Source organism: Cibotium barometz, chromosome 46 (genome assembly GCF_041138505.1).
Source record: "Cibotium barometz isolate CiBa-2024 chromosome 46, ASM4113850v1, whole genome shotgun sequence".
Taxonomy (NCBI): Eukaryota; Viridiplantae; Streptophyta; class Polypodiopsida; order Cyatheales; family Cibotiaceae; genus Cibotium; species Cibotium barometz.
In genome coordinates, this window is record NC_141091.1 from 7196045 (window position 1) to 7206628 (window position 10584).

A 10584-nucleotide genomic window follows, 5' to 3' on the forward strand; every position below is an offset into this window, starting at 1 on the left:
AAGCCATAACATTCTCTAAAGTTGAGAATTTCCTTGTAAAAAAGAAATTATTGGGACTTGGACATCTGAGGAAGAGAAGGATGTGTGGCTTGCGATGTCCCTCATGTGATATTTGTGCTCACTTAGCATGTACCCACTCAAAGGTGAGCTTGGACCTACTAATGTCTCAAGGATATGCAACAATCCTTCCCTAGGAGGTGGTTCCTCTAGTGATGGGGTCAAATTGAAGTCATCATCTATCACATCAAAGAAAACATTATGGCAACTATACCTCCCACTAAGTCCTCCTTCACTGCATCTAGCAATGCAAAATTTGGCAGAATTGGTTCCAAGGATAGAGGCTTCGGAACTGACTCTTTTTACAGGCTCTTAACAATATTTACTATTTTGGTCGCGGCCTTTGCAAGCACTAAGGTTCCTTCATTGGTTATATGATTGGCTTTCGAATAGGCCAAGGATTGGCTCATGCCAGGTTAGCCATTTGTACTCAACCACTTGCTTAAAGTACTAGTTGTAGCTTAGCATACACCTTCTGCACAAGCTCTTGGGCTTGTTTTATTTTCTCTTTTTCCAACACGGAGTTAGGGTTCTCCTTAAGTTTCTTTGAATGGTTTTCATAGACTATGGGTTTCTTCTCTTTGGGAAGGGCTGGTTTGAATGGGAGATTGCTCATTGTCTTCCATGTGGGTTCCTTTTCGTTGGGAAGAGCTGGATTAAATAGCAAATTTCTCATTGTCTACACAAGGGAGGTAGCCTTGGAGCTATCGTTCAAACCATTTTCAATGCTCATGATTGCATTTCCATGTGCTCTTTGAGGTCTTTTTCTTTTGGACCTTTGCTTCTAGTTCATTAACCTTTTAGGGGCTATTACAACCTTTTAGGTTTGTCCTACCCATAGGCTCTGTTTGGTTTGAGGTTGAAGCTCAAGCCTTCTACTTCTTCATTGCCTTGGTCGACTTGGTTTTGGAGCCTTGTGATGGCATTAATAGGGACTCGATGAATGAGTCCACAACAAATTAAGGCTCATCAAAGTGGATGATGCTCAGGCCCATTGGGTGATGTCACTATATTAAATACATGTTTTTAAGTCCACACTTGTAACATATGCCCCCCCATATGGAATGACATTGGGGTTTGGCACTGGATTCGAGAATGCACTTGGGGCATTAGGTGCGATGGCAGCTCTATGAGGGCACTCAACAACACAATATGGGCCCTTGTAAAGAACATTTCATCAGTGGCCTATGTGTCATATTATTTAGTTCTCTCACTCTTTGTTACACCATGGTTTTGAATAGAGAGTTCAAATAGAGAGGCATACTCTATGGCTAGAGGTTAATCTCGATATCCATATGTTAAGTTCTCTTGCTCTTTGTCACACCATGACTTCAAACAGAGATTTTGAATAGAGAGGTATAGTCTATGGATAGAGGTTAATCTCAATATCTGTAAAAAATAATATCACTCATATGACTCATAGCTATCCTACTCTAGACTATATTTGAGTCCACTGGCAAATTCATCGAGTGTACTGCAATTCTAGTAGTATGCTTTTGGAGGTGGGTATAGCATCCCACCAAGGCCAAGGCCTTACAAACAATTACCCCTTATGAGGCTTGGAATGGCAAGAAGCCCTCTGTGACTCATGTGCATGTTTTTTATTGTCTTGCTTATGTTGCCATGTATATAGGCAGTGATGTGTGTGAACACACTTAGGACCGCCGGGGCACTTTTTCCCTCTTTAGGAGGTTTTTTCCCCGGGCTTGTATATACGCCCATCCTTTTAGGGCTAACTTATCTTTTGTACATTGACACAATCTAATACATTGTGTGTTGTGTGCATTCTTGCTTCTTCTTCTCTAAGCTTTGTGTGCTTTCCTACAACCCTAATTCCAACAATTGGTATCAAAGCAGGCATCGGCTTCTAGGGCTACACCGCCAGCACCCTCTGACTCACGTTCTCTGATTGAGGTGAGCTTTCACGAACGCTTGCAGGTCCCTATACTCTGCAAAAACGGAGCCCGAAACGACCTCAGAGCGCTTGCATTTTCAGAATTCGCATCTGAGGTCGTTTCGGGCTCCGTTTTTGCATTTCAAGTTCTGCACAGGTGTTTTCGTCATTTTTTGCAGAAATTTCGACAGTGAAGTTTTCTGTAGAACAGGCATACGTGTTCTATTGTGGACCGTGCTACATAGCACAAGTTGTCTTCTGTTCAGTCTTTGCTTCATTACAGGTAGCTTTTGCATCAGTTTCAGTCAGTGGCCATGGCTGATAACAGCAATGATGTATTTCGCATGTTGTCTGCTGAAGACAAACTGGATGGAGACAGCAACTACCCACTTTGGGCATACATGATGCAGCATGTTTTGGTTGCAAAAGGAGTGTGGAACATTGTGCAGGGTACGGATGTACGTCCAAGTTCTGTGGATGTAGGATCTGTTGAGGATGTTGCAGGTTCTAGCAGCTCTACTGTTTGCTGCTGTTTTACCCACTGCTGAACAAGCTCGTTGGGATGGTAAAGATGCGCAGGCTCATGCCTTAATTGCACTTTCTGTCAAACGTAACATCACCCCACATATTCGTTCAGCTAAAACAGCAAAACAGGCTTGGGATATTCTAGCTGGTTTGTATGCAGGTCGTAACGAGGCAAAAATTGCTTACCTGCGTAAAGAGCTAGAATTAAAGATTATGCAAGAAGATGATGACATGAATGTTTTTCTTGCTGAGATTAAAGATCTCAAAGAACAGTTGATTTCTGTAGGTGAGATTATTCCTGATCATTCTCTTGTGCAGACTATTCTTGATGCTTTACCTGAGACATATCAGACTTTTGCTTCCACGTGGAGACTTCTTAATAAGGACAGACCTGATGCTGTCAAGTATGATACTTTAGTCAACAAGTTCTTGCAAAAAGCACAGTCCAGGCAAAACAGGGCCAGGCAGCGTGCAGTTGATCAAGCATTTATTGCTGCTCAGCAGCAGAGAAGAAGTGGTAAGGCAGCCCCTTCCACTGTTTCTTCTCCTATTAGTAGGTCTGCAACTTCTTCTCCTTCCACAGGTAGCAACAATAAGTCTGAGAAGGCTCTTGATAAAGGCAAGAAAAAGACCAGGTGCAACTATTGTAAGACAAATGATCATGTCATTAAGAATTGCCCTAAGCTAAAGGCTAAAGAGGCAAAGAAGAAAGAGTCAAATGCAGCCACAATAGCGGATGCTTCTACAAATGCAGATTCTGCAAATGTTGTGCAGGATATAGAATGGGCATTTAGCGTGTATTACCAGTATGACCCATCTGTACATGATGCATGTTTGGCAGTTTCTGTTGACTCTCATGTTTGGTATTTTGACAGTGGTGCTACAAAGCACATTACCTCACATCGTGATATGTTCACTTATCTTGAGGCTGTCTCTAATGGGAATACTGTCACATGTGCCAATAATGCTTCTTACCCAGTGAAGGGCATTGGTAAAATTATGCTTACTGCTGCAAATGGCAGCCCTTTCACACTTTCAGATGCTTTGTATGTGCCAGGGATAAAGAAGAATCTATTGTCTGTCTCTGCGCTTGCTAGACTTGGATTTGTAGTCAAATTTGTGGATGACAGATGTACTGTTCATGATTTGACTTCTGGTGATACGATTATTGCATCTGGCACCTTGTTTCGTGGGCTGTATAGGCTCAATTCTTATGACAAGTGTGTGGAAGATTCAGCAAATGCAGTTTCTGATGAAAAGGCAGTTTCAGATGCAAAACTATGGCATGCTCGTTTTGGTCATCTAAACTTTGCTAGTTTGCTGCGTTTTGCAGAAATTTGATATGGTTGCTTCATTGCCCCCTCTTGAGGCACCATTGAAACATGTTTGTGAAGGCTGTATTTTGGGCAAAATGCAGCGTTCTGCGTTTCCAAAGGATGGTTCTGTGCGGGCCACTCCCAAATTGCAGCTTGTACATAGTGATGTATGTGGGCCTATGCAAACTCCCGTCATTTGGTAAACACTTGTACTTCGTGACTTTCATTGATGATTACTCAAGGCATGCATGGGTATATCCACTGAAGGCAAAGTCCGAAGTGTTTTTGTGCTTCAAACAATTTTTTCTTATGGTTGAAAATATATCCAATTGTACTGTGGGCACCCTCCGTTCTGATCGAGGGGGGGAGTACATGTCTAAAGAGTTTGATGCATTTCTGGCTAGTCGTGAGATAAAACACCAATGTACAGTGCCGTATACCCCTCAGCAAAATGGTGTTGCTAAGAGGAAAAACTGGTCACTTATGGAGATGGCACGATGTATGGTCAAGAGCCAAGCTTTGCCACATGCGTTTTGGCTTGAGGCTGTCATGTGTGCTGCATATGTACTCAACAGGTGTCCCACTAAGGCCTTGCAGTCTATTACTCCATACGAAGCTTGGCATGGCAGGAAGCCTTCTATTGGTCACTTGCGTGTCTTTGGTTGCTTGGCCTATGCTTTAGTGCCTGTGCAACAACGCAAAAAATTGGATGATAAAGCTGTCAAATGCATTTTTGTTGGTTACAGTGCTGAAAGCAAGGGTTACAGATTGTATCATCCGCAGTCAAAGCGTATCTTGATTAGTCGAGATATTATTTTTGTGGAAGATGCTGTGCAGCCCTTGTTATCATGTACCAAAGAGATAGGTGTGAGCTCACGGGATGTATTTGATACGTTATTGCCTCTCTTTACAGGTGGGAATTCAAATGTAAGTCCTAATGAGGTAAATAGTCAGCCTATGCAGATTTCAAACATCATAGATCAGCCTATTTCTGATGCAGATTTACAGGATGTAATTCATGAGGATAGGGCTGAAAATGAGCAGGCTAGAGGTATGCCTAAATGGCTGGTGCAAACCTTGCGTGATAGTAAGATTGATGCATCTATGACTAGTCGTACTCGTTCAGGTTTTCAGCATGCCTCTTATGCATCAGATTGTTATGCTTTGGCTGTGTCTAGTATGTGTGAAGAGGAAGAACCTCTTTCATTTGATGAGGCACAAAATTCAAAAAATTGGTTGGCCCAATGAAAAGTGAATATGATGCTATAATGAAGAATGGTACATGGTCTTTGTGTGATTTGCCTATTGGTAAAAAGGCCATTGGATGTAAGTGGGTTTTTAAGTTGAAACGAAAGCTAGATGGTAGTGTTGATCGCTATAAGGCTAGACTTGTTGCAAAGGGTTATGCTCAAGAAAAGGGCATTGATTTTGATGAGACCTTTGCTCCCACTTGTCGTATGACTACCATTCGTAGCATTTGTGCATTGTCAGCTCATAATGGTTGGAATGTACATCAGCTGGACATAAAGACTGCGTTCTTGAATGGAGATTTGCATGAGGAGGTGTATGTATCGCAGCCTCGTGGTTTTGTTCAAAGAGGGCAGGAAAACAAAGTGTGCAGGTTGAAAAAGGCTTTATATGGTTTAAAGCAAGCTCCACGAGCTTAGTATGAAAAGATACATGCATATTTGACTGCACATGGGTTTCAGAATAGTCCAACAGAAAGCACTTTGTATGTTAAACGTGTGGATGGTGTACATCTAATCATTGCTCTCTATGTCGATGACATGCTGCTCACAGGACCAAATGAAAGTCATATTGCTGATTTTAAGGCTGATTTGAATGCCTCTTTTGAGATGTCAGATTTGGGGCATTTGCATCATTATTTGGGGATACAGTTTAAGCAGTGTGATGGAGGTATTGCTTTGTGTCAAACAAAGTATATTGAGACATTGTTGCGGAGATTTGGCCTTGAAGACTGCAAGCCTATTGCTACTCCAATGGAGACAGGTTTGAAGTTGAGTCTTCATGATGCTGGAGAGAAACTTTGATGTCACACTTTATCAGACAGCTGTTGGTTGCCTCATTTATGTATGCATTACGAGGCCGGACATTCAGTTTGCAGTCTCACAGGTGAGCAGGTTTATGCATAGCCCAGGGTCTCAGCATTGGAAGGCAGTTAAACGCATCTTTCGCTACTTGAGTGGCACCATACATCTTGGGTTGTTTTATCCCAAGGGGGGATCGTTGCTGCCAGATTTACATGCTTTTTCGGACTCAGATTGGGCTGGTTGCTATGACACAAGAGTGTCCACAAGTGGTTTTTGTTTCATGCTCGGTAGCTCATGCATATCTTGGTTGAGCAAGAAGCAACCTACTGTGGCCATTTCTAGTTGTGAAGCTGAGTACAGGGCAGTTTTACAGCTACGGTTGAGTGTGTGTGGCTCAGACGGCTTATGGCTGACTTTTGTGATGGACAGGAGTCTGCCACCTCTATCTTCACTGACAGTCAGAGCGCATTGGCAGTTGCGAGAAACCCAGTTTTTCATGCTCGCACAAAGCACATTGAGGTGCATTATCACTATGTCAGGGAGAGACTCTCAGCAGGAGAGATCAGCTTGGCCTATGTGCCAACACAGGACAATCTCGCCGATCTTTTCACAAAGGCGCTTCCTCGTGAGAAGTTCGAAGCTTTCCGCAAAGCTTTGGGCTTGCTCCCCTTTGTGGATTGATCTACTTCGGGCATGGCACTCCCCTATATATGAGTGCCAGCTCTCGTTCACACCATCACTCCCAGGGGGGATTTGTTGCCATGTATATAGGCAGTGATGTGTGTGAACACACTTAGGACCGCTGGGGTACTTTTTCCCTCTTTAGGAGGTTTTTTCCCCTGGTGTTGCAAATTAGCCCATCGAGCTAAAAATTAGCTCGAAATTCAATCCACAGATCAGCCTATTATTGAGGCAATTATGGATGATGCAATGGATGAGGAAAGAGTAGCCATACTCGCATCTAAGAGTATGGCTACTCTTTTCTCATCCAGCCTGTAATAAAGTAGGAACTTTATTCAATAGGGTTAATAATGGGACAAGTCCATGTATAAAAGAGGGGACTTGGACCATGGTTGTAACTTTTGATGATCATTTTTAGAAATGGAAACTTATGTTTCTTGGAGCTCATGGCTTCTCTCTTGGCTTGTGGAAGGCTATTTCCATTCTCTTGGTGAGAGACTAAACACACTTAGGCATCATGTTTACATTGTGATTACTCATATTTTTCATGCATTACATCCCTTCATTCCAATTGGTATCAGAGCTTGAAGAAGAAGCCCTTTCAACCCTTCAAGAAGACTCAAAGAATGGATGATCCAAAGATTGAGGAGTTGAGAAGCAAAGGGCTATGTTTCAAGTGCAAAGAGAGGTGGTCACCCGGGCATGTGTGCAAATCAAAGAAGATTGTGGCCACTATGATCCTCATGGATGAGGAAGAGAACAAGGATGACTCTCATGACATTGAGGAATGGGAGGATTGCAATGAAGAAGCACATGAGGAGTCACTTGAAGACCATTCTTTCATCACGGAGGATGGTGAGTTTCCGTTTGATCCGGGAGGTGGAGTTAAGGAAAGCCTTGTGGACGGAGACATGCCTACCAATGCAGAAATTTCAGCTTGCATATGCTCTATCTCACAAGAGTTGTTGGCGGGTTGCAAGAACCCAAGCACACTAAGGTTGGTGGGGACCATCAATGGGAGGGTTGCACATATTCTTGTGGATTCCGGGAGCACTCATAGCTTCATCAACTCTAAATCCATCAACTCTCTCAAACTCAACACAAAGAAGACACCTACAACGTTCCAAGTGCAAGTGGCAAATGGGGAAAGTGAGAAGACTAGCTTGGTTTGCCCTTCTTCAAAAGTGGTTTTATCCTCTTCATACACTTGGGAAGGTGATTTGGTGGTTTTGGATATGGGTCCCATCGACATTATCATGGGGTGTGATTGGTTGGCTTCACTTGGTGACATTCACATGAACCTTCAACAAGGTTTCATGAGCTTTCTACATCATGGGCAACAAGTGGTACTTGCTGCAAATGCACCTAAGAAGCTCTCTTTGATCACTCCAAGGCGACTCAAGAAAGAGATTAAGGCTTTTGGCACTATCTATGTGTTACATGTTACCCAAGAGGGGATGGAAGGCAGTGGACAGCACATAGATGAGGAAATGGCAACTCTTCTTAAGGAGTATGAAGATATTTTGCAAGTGCCAAAGAGTCTACCACCTAAAAGGGAGATTGACCATGCCATAGTACTTGAACCGAATGCAAAGGTTGTCAACAAGCCTCCTTACCGTTTGTCTAAGGTAGAAAGAGAGGAAGTGGCTAAGCAAGTGCAAGATTTGCTTGCTATGGGTCTTATTCAACCTTCACAATCTCCATTTGCATCTCCCGTTCTCTTGGTGAAGAAGAAGGATGGATCCTTTCGCATGTGCATTGATTATCGTGACTTGAACAAGGTCACAATCAAGAATAGGTATCCCATACCTCGCATTGATGATCTTCTTGATGAGCTCAAAGGGGCAAAGTTCTTCACCAAGATTGATTTGAGATCGGGATATCATCAAATAAGGATGAAGGAAGGTGATGAAGAGAAGACAGCATTTAGGACGGAAAGGGGATTGTTTCACTTCATGGTGATGCCCTTTGGTCTTACAAATGCTCCGGCCACTTTTCAAGCATTGATGAATCGGATATTGGCTCCCCTTCTTTTCAAGTTTGTGCTAGTGTTCTTCGATGACATCTTGATCTATAGCAAGAGCAAAGGGGAACATCTATGTCATGTGAAGCAAGTGTTTGAAGTGTTGAGGAAGCACAAGCTTTATGCAAAGGAGAGCAAATGCACATTCATGGTCAATGAAGTGGAATATCTTGGACACTTGGTGGGTGAGAATGGCATAAGGGCTGATCCTAAGAAAGTGGCATGTGTCAAAGAGTGGCCAACACCAAGCAATACAACTCAATTGAGAGGATTTTTGGGATTATCTTCTTTCTATAGAAGATTCATGCAACATTATGCATCCATTGCGGCACCTCTTACCGACTTGCTCAAGAGGGAGGCTTTCTTTTGGGATTCCATTGCCAACAAGAGCTTCAATGAGCTCAAGGAGTTGCTCACTTCAACCCCTATACTTGTATGTCCGGATTTTACAAAGACATTTTATGTGAGGGCGGATGCAAGTGGTAGAGGAATTGGGGCAGTTTTGTATCAAGAGCATGGAGTCATTGCATTTGAAAGCAGAAAGCTTACCGAAAAGGAGATGGGGCTTCATGTTTATGAGCAAGAGATGCTAGCCATACTTCATGCCATCAAGAAGTGGCATCACTATCTTTATGGTGCTCATTTCAAGGTGAGAAGTGATCATAGGGTGCTGAAATTTTTCCTCTCCCAACCAAATCTTTCTCCAAAGCAAAAGAGATGGCTGGCCACACTTCAAGGATATGATTTTGAGATATCCTACACACCCGGGAAGGACAATGTAGTGGCGGATGCATTGTCTAGAATGTGGGCATGCGCTACAACTTCAATCATGGAGGTATATAGTGAATGGATCAAGGGGATTCAAGAGGAATACCTCATCAATGAAGGTGCTGCCCATATTTATACCAAATTACAGCAAGGTGATGGTGGAGAGTTTCCTCATTACAAGCTTCACAATGGTCTCTTGTGGTACAAGGATAAGGTGTATTTGGTTCCTACCTCATTCTACATACCAAAGGTGCTTCATGAGATGCATTCTTCACCACTTTCGGGCCATCTTGGTGTACTCAAAACCTATGATAAAGTGAGCAAGAGTTTTTATTGGAAAGGTATATGGGGAGATGTGAAGAAGTTTGTGATGGAATGTGCTTCTTGTCAAAAGAATAAGGATAGCCATCAACTCCCAAGTGGTTTACTTCATCCATTACCTATTCCGGATGGTAAATGGACTCACATTTCTATGGACTTCATCACGGGTCTACCAAAGACAAAGCATGGATGGGATCAAATATTTGTGGTGATTGACAGGCTTACAAAATCAGCCCATTTCATTGCTTCAAAGACCACTTATGGAGCATCTCATATTGCCAAGCAATTTTTGGAACATGGCTTGCCACTCAACATAGTTTGTGATCGAGATACCAAGTTCATGGGGACTTTTTGGAGGTCATTATATGAGAGCTTGGGTACTCAAATCACTCCATCTACGGCCTATCACCCTCAAACGGATGGGCAAACGGAGTGCACAAACAAATGGCTTGAGGTGTACTTGAGGCACTATTGTCATGACATGCAAACATCTTGGGATGAGTGGCTTTATCTTGCTGAATTTTGCCATAATTCAAGCAAGCATTTGAGTATTGGCATGTCACCATTTGAGGCTCTCTATGGATATCAAGTACATGTGCCATCGATAGCCTTCCATGAAGACAAAGTGGTCAATCCATTGGCAAAAGAAGAGTTGGAAAGAATGAGACAACTTCTTCAACTTTGCAAGGACAATATGAAGAAGGCTCAAGATGTCATGAAGGCTAATGCGGATGTTCATAGAAGGAATGTGGAGTTTGAAGAGGGTGATTATGTGCTATTGAAGCTTCCCAAGAGTCGTCATAACACTCTCAAAGGTGTAACCAACTCAAAATTGGCTCATAGGTATTATGGACCATACTTGATTATCAAGAGGGTTGGTGATTTGGCCTACAAGTTGGATTTGCCTTCTTCGACAAGGATCCATAATGTGTTTCATGTATCTAACCT